The following is a 17518-nucleotide window of genomic DNA, read 5'->3' as shown; positions in this document are numbered from 1 at the left end:
GAATCAGAGCTGAGACCTTTTCTCGCAAGCGTGGCGTGAGGACGAGAAACCGAATTATTTAAAGGAACGCTTTTTTAAACTTTTGTCTTTCTTTGAGTAAAGTTGGACACCAAGTGAAGTTCAGTTTTTGCTCGACTAAAACCAAAGAGAACCTTTAGGTTGGCCTTTTTTTTGTGGTGTAGAGATGGTTTAAAAAAAAAAAAAAAGGTCCAGCACATTTTAGAGGGGTTCTGAAAAGTCGGCACAGTCCTGGAAAAGGTTTTAGTGACACAGAAAGTCACATTTAATGGGGCGTCTATTTTAAATTGCCACAACCTGGTTGCTTTTGACTGTATTTCATATTTAATATTCACTGACTCCACCTGCAGAGGTTCCCCGGGTTCTGGCCCGGCCATTTTTTTTTTCCTTCATCTGTACGTTTGCTGCTGTATGAAACCCCAGATCATGATGCTGCCACCACCGTGCTTCCCTGTGAGGATGAAGCACCTTGGTTGATCTACAGTACGTTTTTGTGTCTAATTGTGGCCCAAAGGTCCCAGTTTTTGTTATGGAACCATAGTTTCATGAGGGTTTAGTAGAGTTTAGCCAGACATGGATGCTTTCTAAGCTACTTTATGGGTCTGACCAGGTGCCAAAAGCCTTTCGGGTTCTGCAAAGCTTTACTCTTGACCCTCTTAGTGCCACGGTTCTTGATTAAGGTGCCAAACAAATCAGACGAGCCCAATTTGTGGAGCTTTCAGAAACAAAATGAAGGTATAAAAAAAGCGTAACCTGGGATTTAACGAAGCTGGACTTAATGCAGGATAACATATCCAGACTTTGCACATCTGTACAAACCAATAACTTTAAAGCAACCAGTAACATGGTAATTTAGACCATTTTAAACCAATTAAAGCCAATAATATAAAATGTATCACATGGTTAAAACAGAACAAGTACTTTAAAGTCCCATGACCACTGTTCTCATCTTGAATTCAAGCATAATCTTTGAAGTGATCAAACTATTAAATGCTGTAGTTAATTTAAATCACTGGAATAAAACTAGAGCTGCCTAGTACACATCCTTGATGAACTAATATGATTGATAGCCATATATTCTTCGGTCTGATGAGCAAACTACACTAAAACTAAGGTAAAAACTTTTTGTTTGTGGATTATGATGTCACTGGCTGCAGTTATTGCATTTTAAAAGGATTTCAGCACCACAATTTATTATCATTTCACTTTAAATGGCCAAAGCTATTGTCATTGGCTGTCTTTGTATTAGTGGATGCTACACAAGAGTACGCATTTTATTTACCTGTTGCTCAAGAAAAGGGAAATAGTCCTTCACTACTTGTCGCGGAAACTCTGAAGACGGTTCGCCGGAAAATTAGAAGTAGTAGCAGAAGAAACATTGAAATGCACCCACAGCTGAGGTTAACCCACCCCTGGTCGGTGTTTGGTCACTGAACGCTGCACCAAAGCAGCTTTGTGGAGACGAAACCTGCAGGTTCTCAATCCAAAACGTCCTCAAGGTCTGCTAGTAAAGACAAAAGTTGTTTGCAACCTGACGCAAAATGCTCAGCAGGGGCCACGTGGGACGTAAAAAAAAAAAAAAAAAAAACCACGCAGATTTAGAAATGACTTTGTTGAGGTGGACCAATAATCGTGTTTTTACAGATTTGTCCACCAAAGCAGGCAGACTGTGAAATAAAACATAATTGTCGCTCTTTCATGCATTTATTTGAAGTTCAAATTTCTTGGTACCGAAATTCTTGGATTGTGCATCTTTTTGAAGAGATGAAAGAAGTACGGGAGCCCCACATGCAACCTTCCCCTCCCACACCGACAACAACCCCCCCCCCCCCCCAACCTTTCCTCCTCTTCATCCTCCTTGCCTTCGTTTGAGTCTTCGTCGCTTGGTTCGGTGCATGCCAACAAATCCTAATTGCACCCCACACTCGTCTCTTCCCACTGACGCTGCACGCCTCGTGCCACCGAATTCCTTGTGTGCTAATTAGGCGCGCAAACCGCGGTGCGACGCGCTCCTGACAGGTGCTGCCGGCTCACCGAGGTCACGCACACACACACTCACGGCGAGAGACAAACGACAGGAGAGCGGACTCGCGCTCGCCGCATTAAAAATAAATGGAAAGAGGAGGCACAAAAAAAACAAAAAAAAACAAACAAGACAGGCAAGACGTGTTAATTTCTAGCTTCCATCTGTTATTACATAAGCACTGCCAACAACGGGAGAGGAAAGGCACAAAACAACCGCCATGTCTGAAGTCCTCCTGCACAGAAGAAGAGTTCCCCAGGGAGCGGGAATCGGATTGATTGAGCGGAAGATTCGTCGGAGAGCTTTGGCGTTTAAATAGTATTATTTTTTTTAAATGTAACCTGGTGTTCTTTCTTGGAAAACAAAACATAAAAGTTAGTGTGTCAGGAAAAAATGACTTTATTTCAGCCTCCAGGGAGATCTAGAAGACAATTTGTACTTTATTTCTTTTGGAAACAGTTTGGTTTGAAAAAAAAAAGGGGGGAGGGGGGCTTAAATAGGACCGTAGCTTTATTCGAATTTATCTCAGATAAGCTCACTTTAAAGTTCCAGCAGAGACGTTTAGCTGTTCTGGACAAAAGCAAAAGCAAAAGGAAGAGTCTCAGATTTAGCCTGATGGCTTTAACGAATCATAAAACCATGCAACAAGGCCGTAAAGAGAAATAATCAAGATATTTTACAACACAATCTGAAAGATATATTAATACAAAACATGGCATTTAGCATGAAACCAAAGAAAAACACATAGAAAAACAAACGTCCACAGAGACTCTAAAGGTAAATAAAAACCTACCGTTACATTGTTGGTGCCGGCTGTGGGTGGGACGGATCTCCTGTAGTGGTTCTGGTGTCTGAAGACGTTCTGCCGTGTTATTACTGTGGTCCATTGTGTTCCTCAGCTGATGAGGAATCTCTCTTTTCTCCAAAAGGTTCCAGACGAATCCCCAGAACAGAGCCGGCCTTCTTTATCAGCTTGTTCAGCTCGGATGCTGCTGCCCCAGGGGATGATGGGAGAAGAGATCACGCTCTCCACGACAGTCTTGGAGAAGATCTGCAGCATCTTCCTGCAACCACTGGAGAACCTGAGCTTTCTCAGAAGGTCCGGTCTGCTCTGTCTCTTCTTGAACACCGAGGTATTTATACTCATCCACCACCTCAACGTCTTCTCCCGTGATGAAAACAGTTTTTGAGCTATTCGTGATTCTCATGAAACCTGCAGTCCTCTCCTTTGCTTTGTTCACATTCAAGACAACTTGATTGCTTCCATGCCACTAAGCGGTCTACTAGCTCCGTTTATGCCATCTCTGTACCCAACGACTGCAGTCATCTGAGTATTTCTGTCTCGTACAGCGAGTCTGAAGTATGCAGGCTGGAAAGAAATGGTGCGAGTACAGTGCCCTGTGGTGCTCCTGACCACCTGGTGAGACACGCAGTCCTTCAGTCTGACAAACTGGGCTCTGATTGTCTGGTAGTCATTGATCCAGACGGTTGTTGAGGCCTCCACTTCAGTCTCCTGGACTTCCCACAAAGCAAATCAGACTGAATTGGGTTAAATGCACTGAGTCAGCCTGGGTTGAAGAGGTGTTGCAGAATCCCCCAGAGCTGACACCGGGTTTCAGTCTCTCAGGCTTCTGCTTCAGTTGACTTCTAAAGACAGGCGGGTGGAAGATGAAGGCAGAGGGAGCACAGGCAGGCCCTGACATGTGTCTCAGATTCTCTCTCTGATTGAAGTTTGCGATCTTTCTCACCCAGGAAATTACAACGAAGAGGCTTAAAACCAGCCAAAAAGAAGAGAAAATGGTTCAAAAGGTGTGTAAACTATTGTAGAATAAAAAAAAAAACACAAGGCTTCAGAAAAAGAAACTTTAGATGATTCTACATGATTAGGAAGTCGGGTAAAACGTAAAGTAGGAGAAATTAACAAACCTAAATTGATTAAAAAACTGGCAGAAAGACGCATGTTATGAAACGAAAAGTGAGGAAAAAATGTCAAAAAGAGAATTAAATCTATTGATAACCGAACCATGTTAACCCACACAAAATGTTTAAATCACAACACAAACCTGTTCTGGGTGCAAAGTGAAATAACTACGTTTAAAAAGTACTTGTAGTAGATTTTGAACGTTTTCTACTGGGGTCGAGCTGTATCAGAAAATAGGAATGCTATTGGTGCTATAATTAAAAATAAAATCCAATTTATTTTCCTGGTCTGTTGTGCTAAAATAAGTTTAAATTTGTTGCGTTGTGAGTACAACAGTGACCACTTGTGGTTAGGAGTGGCTGCAGGGAATGTAAGTAACCTGTGAGAACAGTCCAGGGTAGGGCTGGACGATTATTTAATAACAATATATATCGATCGATAGATGGATATCAATGATAGAAAAAAGGATCAATAAAAAGTTCAATAGAATAAAAGTTTTTCTTCCTTTTGCATTCAAGCCATGTAGGTTAATATTACAGTCATTACGTCCTCCCAACCAATCACAACGCAGACCCAGGAACCAAGCTCCGCCCCCTTCAGAGAGGTCAGAGAGCACGTGTTCTTTTTTTTCTTTTTTAAAAACTTGCAGTTTTGGTGAAAAGTTGGGTGAATAAAGGGTTGAGTTTGAATTCAGTGTCTGTATCTAAAAATAGGTTGCTAAGCAACAGCATAAAATGGTCAGGGCTGCACTTAAAATAGATGTTTTGAATTTGTTGATAATTATCGATATCAATCAATATGATTTCTATTTTATCAATATGCTTTTTTTTCTATATCGTCCAACTAAAATAAATCATAAGTCCCTGATCTTTTTTTACCTGATTTTCACAAAGTTTGGTTTGTTACAAACGGCAGAGACGTGGTCATGATAAAGAACGTTGTCACACATTAAAAACATGTTTTAATGCTGAAATATGTTGTTTAGACAACATATTTCATAACTTTGTGCTCTTTAACAGACAGACATATGCCATATTGGTGTATAAATTTATGATTTCATACTTTTATGCTATTTAACAAAGACAGACATGTGGTATGGGATATTATTAGATATGTAAATAAACACGGGCTTTCATGCTGAAATACTTTGGTTGATGCTCTCAAACAAAGAAATGTGTTGTATTACAAATCAATACATGTTTAAATGAATACATCTTAGATTTTAGTTAAGAAACAAGTTGGATTGTTCATTTAAATTTATTTCCCTCTCTCTCTCACATACAAGCCTGAGCCTTCTCTAAACACCAATAATAATTTCTTCATATTTTTGCATGCTCTGCATGCACACAGTTTTTGTGCATGCACAAAATGTAAGTCCTGGAAAAGTGTTCTTTATAATTTCCAGGTCATTCCAGTGTCTTACACGACCCGGCTTGCAACTAGGGCTGGAGCTTCAGACCCTTAAAAAAATATTGTTTTGCACAGCTTCTTGCATGTGTTTGTACTCTGTAACTCCAGCCTACTTAATTGGGCAACGTGATTCAGCCTTATTTTGTGAAATACGCCGGTAACAAATTAATAAACATAATATTATGGTCCCTCTCTAGGGTTCCTGCATTGTTCTCACCAAGTAAAACTCGTCTTCAGGACCAATCTCAGCCCAAAATGGTGATCTGCACCCCGTGATCTACTCTAAATAGATTATTGCCGGTTATTGTAACTAGCTGCAGTAGCCCCGTAGCTGCAGAAAATACGAGTAAAGTTGCTCCCTCTGCGTTTACTCCTGTTGGCTCCTATGCCAGCCTTGAGTAGGAGAGACCCATCCAAGATGGCGGCGCCACCGGATGCGCTCCAGCACATGATGAGGCGTCTATGTATATAATGTCTATGATCTTGACCACAGCGCTTGTGGTGGCAACCCGGATTTGACTTGTAAGACTATCTGAAGTCTTCTTTGCTTCAGCCTTGAAGTTCTTGATGAAAGTTAATGGCTGTAAAAAATACCATTGCAATAAATTGTCACCTCTGACCACCCAGCAGCACAAATCTCCCCCAAAAGATCTGAAGCCACGAAGTTTGTAAAAACACGTGTGTCCTGGCCTAAATCTGCAGCCACACCTCTACATCTGCTCATGATGTTTTCTCTGGGTCCCGCATTTTCCAGCGGCTCAGTCCAACTCAAACTCCCCCTGTAAAAAATATTCCAGTGACGGCGAAGACTTCGCCGTTTGTCATCGAGAGAGAAAACATTTCCAGTTCCTAGGAACAATGGAGTGATCCAAAAACAAAGAGGCTCGAGGAGTGACGGGCCGCCTCTGGGATCTTTTCCCACCGACGGAGCGCCCTGAAGATGTGCTGACGAGCCGCGCCGCTTCCTGCCGGCGACGGTGAGCTTAGCTTTCCTGACGCCAGGAGAGTAAGATTCCTTCCCTTCAGGTTACTCGCTGCCAGAGTACACAAGGAGAGCTTTGCTGCTTTTCAGCACTGAAGCTGATTTGTTTGTCCGGTTGTTTCTTTTGGAAGCGGCACCTGTGGATGAACCCTTGGGACTTAAGCTGAATGGAGGGGGGCTGCTTCCCCAGCAAAGACCAAGGCCGACACCTTTCCTAACTCAAAGGGTAACACGCAAAGGCTGACACTGAGAAGGCTGCTTATTTGTCTTCAGATCCTAACAAACGCTCAGGAGCTCATTAAAGAATCTGTTACAGGTTTTGGTCTCGGCCCATTGCGGATGAATAGCAGGGGAGAAGGCGGTCCGGTGCCAGATGAAAGCCTCTGAGAGGGCGGCGCTGCCTGCAGACGTCTGCAGGAATTACAAGAAATGTTTGGACCGCTTCAAGATGGGTTGGTTGAGGTGTGAGGTTGAAAAAAGATGCACAGAAGTTCAGGTTAAAAGGTGCATTTCATCAGTTTTACAGCTTCTTAACTACTTATTTTGGCTTGCAGCTTAGGCTAGTTGGTCTGTAAAAAAAAAAGCATTTGCACCATCTCAGATTTCTTCTGTTTTAGCATCAATGCTAATCTGAGTAAACTGAAATGGCAGTTTTTTAAAGATAATTTTATTAATCAGGGGAAAGAAATTCTCCAATCCAGCCTGCGTCTGAAAGTAATCGCCCCCTTGATAAATAGCCACCTTATTATGTTTCATTAGCTACAGAAGCCAGATTACAGTAAGACCTGTAGAATAATGAAATCTCTTAAATATAACCTGTCTGACAACATGAAGTAGGCAAAAAAAAAAGCTCCAGGACCGTTTTCCCTCCAGCTTTTTAAGCATTGTCCATTTTTCCTTCCTATTGCATATTGTAGTAATATTTGTGATTTAGAGTGATAATCATTTAAAGCGATCAGTATCTTTCTGGGTAGATAGTCCATCCGGACATTAAGTCAACATAACATCTCGTTCCAAGATACATTGGAAGTGGTGTGCAGCACCCGTTTATAACGCTACAAGTTAAATGTTGATAAACATTGACAAATTAAACCAGATCTTTGCAATGAAGTATGTGAATAACTGTAAAATTGTCCAAACATGGTCAGTGTAAGCGGCGACGGTGACATGCTCATCCAATCAAGTGTTTTGAGCTGCTCTGGTAACGTGAATTCTGCTTTCCAGCAGAAAATCCTGAACATATATATATATATATATATATATATATATATATATATATATATATATATATATAATATATATATTTTAAGCTTAGGCTCACTTTGCTTCTGCAGGAGGACAGTTCAGCGTAAGCTAGCAAATACATCTGAGTATGGTTAAAGAACAAAGAATGAAAATACATGTTTTTGAGCTTTCCAGTCAAGGTCTGCCGTTAAATCTGACCAGGATGCTGCAAAAAGTGGGTCTAACTTCCTCAAAGGCTGACTGAGATGCAGTTGTTAGATACAACCAGAAAGCTTAGGAGGCAACCACAGGTTAACACAGAGACACCCAGGACAAACAACCGTCCACTCACACCAAACAGCGATTTAGAGGTCAGTCAACCTAGCCGGCATGTTTTATGGACTGTGGGAGGAAGCTGGAGTACCCAGGGAGAGACCACACATGCGCAGGGAGAACCAGAAAGACCCCAGGCCGGGTCAGTTCGTTCTTAGCAATAGATTTCATACAAATACATTACTACTTTTTCTAAAACTAACAGCCGTGCTTGCTTTCTATCTCCCCTGACATTATGCACCACTTTTTGCATAAATTCCCAATATTCAGATTGGAGTTCGTCTAGAAAACCTGACAAACCTGTCAGCGGTGTGAATACTTTTCCCTCTCTTCTCCCCGACCGTTTCCCATCCCTCGGCTGTCCTCCCAGCCGTGCCCCCCCTCCCTCCCCCCTTCCCCTCCTCATCCCCACGCCTTTCTGACCGGCATGCATTATTCACAGCCGCGTTGAAACGCCGGGGCCGAGACGGACGGACAGGCGTGTTGCTGCCGTCACAACAGCTGAAAGTGTCTGTCACAGTGTGAACTTTCCTCCTCCCGTTTCTCCCCGGTCCCCGCTGGTGCAGCTGCCTAAATGAGAGGGATTAAGTTAACTCCCCGCCTAAAGGAAGAGCAGGCCCTGGATTAGGGCACCGGGCGTGGACGCGGCGAGCGTTCAAGCACGAGCCGGCGCCTTTTTAAAAAGGAGGAGGAGGCAGCGGTGCGCGGCCCGCGCAGGAAGCGCCAGCCGCCCTGCTTCCACAGACTCATTGACAAGTGTAATGCCGAGCCGGCAACGTGGAAACTGGTGTCGGGGCGCAGAGGGGGAACGCTGGCGGACACGCTCACAAACTCCTTGTTTTAATTCCTGCACCCTTCCCAGCTTCTCCCCCCACCCAAGAAACCTTCATGTTTTGCCATTACTCACACCTAATGCAACCCTTTACATCAATCTTAAACTGGACTCTTACAGGGGAGGGTGTCTTGGTTGTGTTATAATGTTTTTATCTCCCCATGTCACCCAATTTAGGCAGGAAGTAAGAGTTTAACAGCGATTAAAGGGCTAAAACCAAGAGAGCTGACATGAGAGATAACTTATGGGGACTTTTTCTGTGACTTGTTACACTCTAAAGACCTGAAGCAGACTGAAAAATGAGGGAAATCCAAGGCAAAATGATTCTACATTCCTGCAAGAACCTGCCTGATAAGGCTGCACTGCGGTAAAATATGTCTTTGAGGGGCCTCCAGTAGGACGACCAGAATAAAGTTAGAATAAATCTGTTGCTCCTACGTGGTCCAGTTTTACCCCTTTTGAGACTTTTTTAAATCCAAACCCAAAGTTTCCCCATGGTCACGTGGAAAAGGGTGAAGCAAAAAGAAATTTGCACCCGAAACCGTAATGATTAAATGATGACATCTCTGAGAAATGGTTGCAAGAAGAATCCCCAATTTTATTTTTTACCGACTGGATAGAAGTTGTTGGGGGGGAAACGTATTGGATGGGACAGTTGACTTTCTCTCTGAAATATGCAACAAACAAAAGTGGAATAAAATGCTGAAAAGTCAATTACAAAGCAATGATGTGTGCATGCCCCGCGGACACCGTGTGAAATATTGAGATTCGCTTCAAGGACGTTTCTGAATTCCCAGACCCTTCAGACTGAAAAGTGACTTCATGGCACGCAGAGCATCAGGCGTCAGACGCCGTTTATTATTTAACCCGCTCAAGATGACGGCCTCTTTTCTTTGCCTTTTGGTTGTGTTGTGTGATTTAAAACTGTTTTGTAAAAAAAAAAGCTATCAAAATAGTTATGTTTCATTTGCAAAGCCAAAAAACGGGGCCATATTGGAAAAAAACAAGCAAATGGCAACTTAAGTCATTTAAAAGCATGCATAGACGTCTGCATGCTTGACATCTGTGCAGAATTGAGATTTGCACCTCAGAACGGAAGTAGAAATGTAGGGTGGAGGTCCCGTCATGCTGTGGGATGGCTTTGGTGCCTCTGCTTCTTTATTAGCAGCGCAGAAACACAGTTTCCGTCACGCTCATCGTCGCCACAACTGTATTAAATTATCCCAATCGGGTTAATTTAACCGAGGCATTCGGGCTCAGATATGTACGTGGCGACAGTAGAGAGAAACAGCTCCCTTCTAACAGGAAGCAACCTCCAGCAGAACCAGAATGAGGCTAGGAGTGATTGTCTATCTTCTGCCCTGGGCAAAGCAAGTTAAAAGGAAGGAGCGTTGTGTCAGGAGTACTTTCTATGGAGAAAATATTTGTTTTTGTAATCCCTGTGTCAATTATTTAGTCGGAGGGAAAGAGACACGGTTGGAGACGGAAGTGCTGGACCAGAAGAGCAAATGGGAAGTTAATGACTTCAGCCCCCTGGAGATGTCAGAGTTTCCCAGGTCGTATGCAACACCGTCACCATTTTCATAAATGAATCATTGACACAAGAAAATGCCGCAGCACCTCTCTTCCCTGAAACGCCACCAAACGTTCAAACCAAGGAGTTAAAACGATTTTATTTCACTTCCTGAAGCTTAATTCAGAGCTGAAGCTCACCCTGTAGTGTTTTCTTTTTCCCAAGCCCTTCGCTGGAAGAGGAGGGAGGGGGAAAAAATCCCAGGAAGCAGTTGAGATGAACAGGTGGTGAAACAGTGTGAGAAACACGAGGGAGAAAAACAACAGACACCTGCTCGTGAAACCCAACCTGGCTCCTCCGTCACATTCCAGCAGAGTTTTTACCCGGCGAGCCGCGAGGATCCGCTCCGTCTCAGCCGCTTTATCAAACTTGTATTTACACGGCAGTAAAGGCTGAATGTATTTTTTTTAATTTTTTTTTAAGGCTGCTCGTTTTTTTGGAAGGCGTTCAAAGGTAGAGCTGTGACACAAAGCCTGAAATAACTCTGGTCTGTGGTAACCTGACATGCCAGATGGTAAGTTTTCACCGAACCATCTGGGGGGAAAAAAAACGCTGCCGAATGCATTTAGAGGGACGACGGGTACGGTCAGAATTACAATGCTGCATTCAACCTGGGGCTCCTGGGCCCTGTGCGGCCCACAAGCTCATTTTACCCGGCCCTCGAGGTCTTAAATTAAGACAATAATCATAATTGGACCTTTAAATTTGGTTAGCCTCTGAAAGAAAGTGGTGAAAACCTGCATCGCTTGGTGCGAATCTAAGCTAACAAGTCCAAATAAGTTAGCCTTAAGCTAACGCCATTAGCTTAGTTGATTAGCTGTAGTGTCAGCTTCTGCTGTTTTTTTTTATTTTTTCCCATTATGTTTTGTAAAAACGAGTGGGAGCTCACTGGAGATGTGATAACTGTTGACTCTTTTCAGCTGTTAAACTAAAATCTCTAAAGTTAGCTGTTTTTTTTTACTTTAATGCTAATTGATTCATGGCCATAACAATAAAAAAATGTACGTCATGAGATTATACTAAGCGTGTCACTTTGGAAAAACTTGTTTTACCACAACTTTTTCTCCAGAAGACATTTGCGTTGTCTACATAGGCACATGTAGTTGATTTGAGGTTGAAAGTGTAAATTGTGGTGTTGAAGCTTCTCTTTGGATCCCAGTTCATGGCAAACTTGAGTCTTTGTGGTTCCCGGCTGGTTTCTGAAGCTCCTCACAAAGTTCTTGTTCATCTAAGAGAGACAGCTTGGTTCAGATGACATTTTGTCCGCTCAAACTTTAAGCCTTTTGGCCATAATAACAAGACGTAAGAGTACTGTACCAAGTGTCAAGCACGGTGGTGGAAGCATCATGCTGTGGGATTGTTTTGCTGTAGAAAGTGGACCAGGTCATGATGACTAAGAACCACCTCTCAAGTCTCCTCAAATCAGCAGTTCGGTGGTTGAGTTTTAAACAGGACAATGACTTCAGACACACATCAGAACTGGTTTTAGAGCAGATAAGGCAGGCTGACATTACGGTTCTGGAAATTTCTAAACTCAAATATACAGAAAAGAAATAAAAAAGTGGGTTCAGTGTCAATTCAATTAAATTTTATTCATATAGCGCCAATTCATGAAACATGTCATCTCGAGGCACTTTACAAAGTCAAATTCAATCAGATTATACAGATTGGTCAAAAATGTCCTATATAAGGGAACCAGTTGGTTGCATCAAAGTCCCGACAAGCAGCATTCACTCCTGGAGAAGCGTAGAGCCACAGGGAGAGTTGTCTGCATTGTACATGGCTTTGCAGCAATCCCTCATACTGAGCAAGCATGAAGCGACAGTGGAAAGAAAAACCACCCATTAACAGGAAGGAAAAACCTCCAGCAGAACCAGGCTCAGTAAAGCAACAGGTTTAAAGGAAATCTGCGGAGAGAGAGGTCAAACATCCAGACGTGAAACTTGCTTAGCGAGATTTTATCAACTTTAGGTGCTGGAAATGTCTGCAAGAACAGTTGACTTTCTCTCTGAAATATGCAACAAACAAAAAGCAGACTGTTGCTTTCTGGTTGACCGCTGCTGTCCTATCCCACATTTTTACCACTGCAAGTCGGGTTCAGTCCACTAAGTCCCAAACAGAATGAGCCGGCATTATCCTGCCGATTATCTCAGGGGCCGTGTTGTAATGTGACGAAGCCGGCTGTCCAGAGTCGCTGCCTCGTTGCTTCAGCCTCGGCGGGATCAACCTGGACGTCTGATGCTCTTTGTCTTCTCCTGGCTGCGGGCTGTAGAACCAGGCTCGGCTCACGTCAGCTCCGTGACATCGAAGCGACCGTGACACAGCGGCAAACCGTCGATGACTGATGCCTTTTTGTCTTCCCCAGTCAGGACGCATCGCCCGGCCCGCGGACGGCTCTAATCGCATCGACAGGTGACACGTATGTGGGAACCAGAAGATGATGGGGGAGACGAGTCGCATCGTGTGACCTGCGCCTCACATGCCTCCTCCGTGTGCCGTGAGTGTGTGAGGAGCTGCGCTGTGACAACAGATGACATTTAGGAAACAATCTGAGGGAAATCTTGTTAACAAGATTCTGAGGTGACGTGTTTTTTTTTATAAAGCCTTTCACTCGCCATCTCTATAAATATTTACTCCAAGTTCGGTTTCCAGCTTCCAACATATTTAATATGAAACCTTAAAAAGCCGTATGGGTCCCTATTTATTGTGCTTCTGCTAACCATCCACTTATCCAGCATTAGAGAGAGTCAAATTATAATAAATATGCAGGGTCACGCTTGCATACGTCCCTGAACGAGTTCAGCAATGTTCAAATAAACATTAGAAAATGCTTCTGCTGAAAAGTTGAACAGTTTTGCCTGTGTGAGTTTATAGGTGGAGCCATCAGAGGTCTGTAAAATACCAATCCATACCTTCAATCCATCTATTATTCAATTTTATAATGGAGGGGGAGGGAGGTTGATGGTTGTGGTTTTACTTTTAATTTTAATGTCCAGCAGATGTTTGCAAAACAAAGACGTCTTTAACTCTGAGCCTCCCTAGTTTTTGCGATTACCAATTTCTTGGTTGCATTTTTGATAGGTTTAATGGAGGGTTTTTTTAGTCTTTCAGTTAAAGTCGTTTTAAAAATCACTTTTACACCCTCAGCATTGGAAAAACCCGCGCAAAACACAAATAAATTGTGTTGCTCAAACTGGAAAATGGTCCAATGACTTTTGGTAGCTATACATAATAAACTATTTGTGAAATAAGCTAAATAAATAAAACATATGCATAGTTTCTCTAGGAGACGACTATGAAAATTTGCCTTGAGGAGGGAAGTCGGTGCTTTTTGAAGCGCTGTAACTCAGCTTCTCTTTGCATCGTTCAAAGTTTAGATGATTCATAGAAGGCTGGACCTTACCAGGATAAATTAGCTTTATGAAACCACATGTGGCTGCCTGCCACAAGCCTGTTCTACAAATAGCACCGCCTATCGGCGAGGTGCATCTAAACGTACATTTTACTTTATTATCCTTATATTTTTTATCACATTTACGTTTATATAGATTCAAAAATGACAATATCCAAAAAAAATAAAAAGTTTATTTTACACAAAGTTATGGGGAACTCCTACTCTTGTAGTTCAAAGGTCAGTACTGGTAGCTCTTCAATAAAGAAGCATTGAGGAATAGAAAAATATTGATATTTTGGTTTATTTTTACCCAGTGTGTGTATGACTGCTGTAGGACTTCTGGTTTTCCATCAAATAAGCCCTGTGATGGAGGCGTGCACACCCAAACTCAGATTCATCCACTTTAATTTCATCAAACTTTACATTTGTGGCCAGTAGAAGTTTTCGTCACTCATCTATTTTGATACAAATGTATTTTTTTGCGCATTTAATGTTTGTTTGAGGGTAAAACATTTGTCCTAATTTCTTTGTCAATGTGGCACTATAGGCTCCCCGGAAAAGGCGGGAATCCCCCTGGCAACCAGTGACTCAGCATTTTCTGAGCTTATGCTTCTTGTTTAACTCGTCAGGCTTTTTTCATCTCTTTAATTGAGCTTTAAAACATTTTTTTTCTTATACATACGATGGAAAAGTGTGTTAAATGGCATTTAAAACTTTTTTTTCTAGAATTCCATAATTATGTGTTTAAATAATCTGCAGATATTCTGTTTGTTAAAGATGGAAGTTTTCTCTCTTGTAGGGATTAGTTTGCATATTCTTCCATAAGAAATTTCCTCAAATTAAAGACTTTGTTGTTCTTATTTGGCAGTACAGGAGCCTCGGATTAACCCTGACTTCTGAGGTGAATCTCCTCCTTATAAAGATCAACGACGGTTTAATAAATACATCTATCTGTAGATTAACAAGCCGTTTGCTTTGAGTTCTCGCTTTGACAGCGGGACGGAGGAGTAAAGTGCCGTTTGAAGCAGATATTTGTGTTTTTGCGTGACGGGCTTCAGAGGCACTTCGCACAGATCTTTGTCATCTGTGGCCCAATTAGAAAATAAATTTCCCGACAAACATGGGAAGTTTAAAAGGAGTCTAGGTGGATCATTAGCTGGGAATCAATGAAGTTTCCCCGCTCAATGCGGCCACTCTTTCAAAGAGCGGCAGAGAAATCCCCCTGCTGTTTATTAGCTGGTGTGGCTGCTAAATCCCAAATCTTTGTCCTGCTCTCTCCTTTTCTCCTTTCAAATAAGTTTAAGCCGGCGAAGCTTGTGTTAGCCGAAAAAGGCCGCAGAACGAGGCGTTAGACGAAGCCCGAGGGGGAGGCGGGCGTGGAGTCCTATTTGTCAGAGCTCTCCGTCGTCACTTCTCGCCAACGAGCTGCTTCACGGGCGTTCGGTGGGCTCTGATGTACTCGGCCCGTCTTCCTCCCCGCATGAGTGTTTTCTGTTTGGCTGCTGTCATTGAGAACAGACACATAAGTACTCGCTCCGCATCTCTCCACACACGCTTCTCGCCGGCGATGAGCTCTCCAGGGCGGAGAATTTCCCCCTCTCTGTCTTTATCTGCTGGTAAATGTTGACAGACCAGTGAACCCTGATGTCGGACTGTGACAGGCTGAGCCGTTTGGGGTGAGAAGAGAGAGGAGAAACAAGGGGTGGGGGGTGGGGGGTGGGGGGGGGACTCTGGTGTGGTGGTTAGCCATCATGGCTGCTCAGCTCGCAGCACCTCCAGCACCATTCCCAGCTCCGCCCCAGTCAGCCGGCGCGCAGACCATTAGGGAAATGGCTGAGGGGTTCTCCCGTTTCAAACCCGGCTGCACCGTTCAAATTAATGAGCGGATTGTCAGCATTTCTGAGCTGATGGGTGTGACGAGCAAAAAAAAAAAAAAAAAAAAGCCCCAGTAAGGATCCAGAAAACAAGGCGAGTCGGGACAGGCTTCACTTCAGACGAAACTGCTGTCTTTGGCCTAGTTTACAGCTGTAAACTTTTGCCTTAAACAACTGTGTAACACCAGCCTGGGTGGCTTTAGACCACAGGTGTCAAACTCAAGGCCCGCGGGCCGAATCCGGCCCGTCGAGGTAAACTATCCGGCCCTCAGGAGCCAAAAAGAAGACGTATCGTGTCATAAAGTAGAGGCATATATTCTTTTAAAGTGTATAAAGTGGCTAAAACTGTGCCTCCTGTAGTGAATGTTTTTTAGTTTTTTTACTGTGTAGTAAGAGCATCCTGCTACTAGATGTCAGTTTTCCCACAACACATTAAAACAACCCAGAAATGTCCAAAAGGAGAAAAAGTGATGCAGAATGATGAATTTAAAGTGTAACTCACCCCAGTACCAACTTTTATTGCAGATAAACTGTATAAACTGAGCCTAAGGTTGCTACTTTTATGTTACTGTGTATTTTTTATACTTCTATGTAAACTGGAATGAAATTATGAAATGAAAAGTATCGTCTATGCACGTGCAACCGGCCCTTTTAATGACTTCATGACGCCAAAGTGGCCCCATATAGAAATGAGTTTGACACTCCTGCTTTAGACCCTCCGTCAGAGCAGCCAGGCGTTCTTGCGGTCATCTAAAGCGGTCCCTGATCGATTGTTGGCTAAACACCCAACCATGACCACCTTAGAAACGAGGAAACAGGGGTTGCTGACTGTTGCTTTGTGTGACTGACTCTGGATACATGAACATATCCATCCTTGATGTTGTTAGTTTGCGTGAGAATCTCTTGGATTTACTCTGGAAGTTGACTGGGCCGTTTTAGCACATGGATGGTCTACGATCTAAACCAGCCTCTTAGCCGCTTCTGTTGGTGGACGACAATGTCTTGGCAGGTCGGCAGTTCCCTTCTACTCTCGGAACGAGGCTCTGAGAGTTGTTCAAAGCTTAGGATGTTGTTTTATAACCAAACCCCGCTTTAAGCTTTGCCACATTCCAAAAAAGTTAAAGAAAAAAAAAAACAACAAAACTAGACTTTATTCCGAAGTTTGAGAGCGTTTCGCTTTCTGTCCCAGAACCCTCTCAATTCAAAAAGTCTGTAGTAGTGTGGAGCTCCAAGCTTTATACTACTGCCCAACAAAGGCCTTGTAATGGCTTAGATAATATGCAAATTGAACCGAAACAGGTCTACCGCCCTTAGTAATAGGGAGTCGTTAAGGTTATTGTTGGCCTGCAAATTAACCTGAAACTGGTCCACTCCTCTGTACTCCTCTGTAACGACCCTTTAGGGTCGACCCTAACGACTCTAACGACCCTAATGACTCTTCGTTAGGGTCGTTATTGGCTTGGCTTAAAGGAACGATGTTTTGATCACCTGCATGGAGTTGAGAGTTAAGGTGATGATTGGCTAGAATTAATCCTATAGCTGTATTGTAAGTTTTTGAGAGTTGAAACCTAAGGCCTCCTCCTCTGTTTAAGGTTGTTTTTTTCTCTCTAGCGGAGATGGCTTCCCGCACACCCCTTTCAAAACATCTGTCTTCTTTGTCCAAAATGTGAACATTTTGGTCCTCAAACGAGTGTCCTTTGTCCTTAAGGTGTAGGTGGACAGCAGAGTCTTGTCCTGAGGAGGTAGCTCTCCTGTGTTGAGCCATGCGTCTTGTTTGTTTGCTTGTTTTTTTTTTACTTTTTGACCGGGATGACCGGGAATCTTCACCAGCATAAGCTTTGCCACATTCCAAAAAAGTTAAAGAAAAAAAAAAACAATAACAACAAAAGTAGACTTTATTCCGAAGTTTGAAGACGTTTCGCTTCCTATCCCGG

At 43.0% G+C, this 17518-nt stretch overlaps 1 long non-coding RNA gene across 1 annotated transcript in view; it reads left to right on the top strand.

The window, feature by feature from the left end:
- Nucleotides 1-2974: 2974 nt before the first annotated feature.
- Nucleotides 2975-17518, top strand: part of LOC118557918 — a 76886-nt gene continuing 62342 nt past the window's right edge. Inside the window, exons 1-2 of the long non-coding RNA XR_004928111.1 lie at nt 2975-3174; nt 12682-12896. This is a non-coding gene — a long non-coding RNA (uncharacterized LOC118557918). The remainder of the gene's footprint in view (nt 3175-12681; nt 12897-17518) is intronic.

The sequence above is a fragment of the Fundulus heteroclitus genome, chromosome 24 (genome assembly GCF_011125445.2).
Source record: "Fundulus heteroclitus isolate FHET01 chromosome 24, MU-UCD_Fhet_4.1, whole genome shotgun sequence".
NCBI classification, from domain to species: Eukaryota; Metazoa; Chordata; class Actinopteri; order Cyprinodontiformes; family Fundulidae; genus Fundulus; species Fundulus heteroclitus.
The sequence above is the reverse complement of the archived record's forward strand: the minus strand, read 5'-3'. Positions and strand labels throughout refer to the sequence as shown.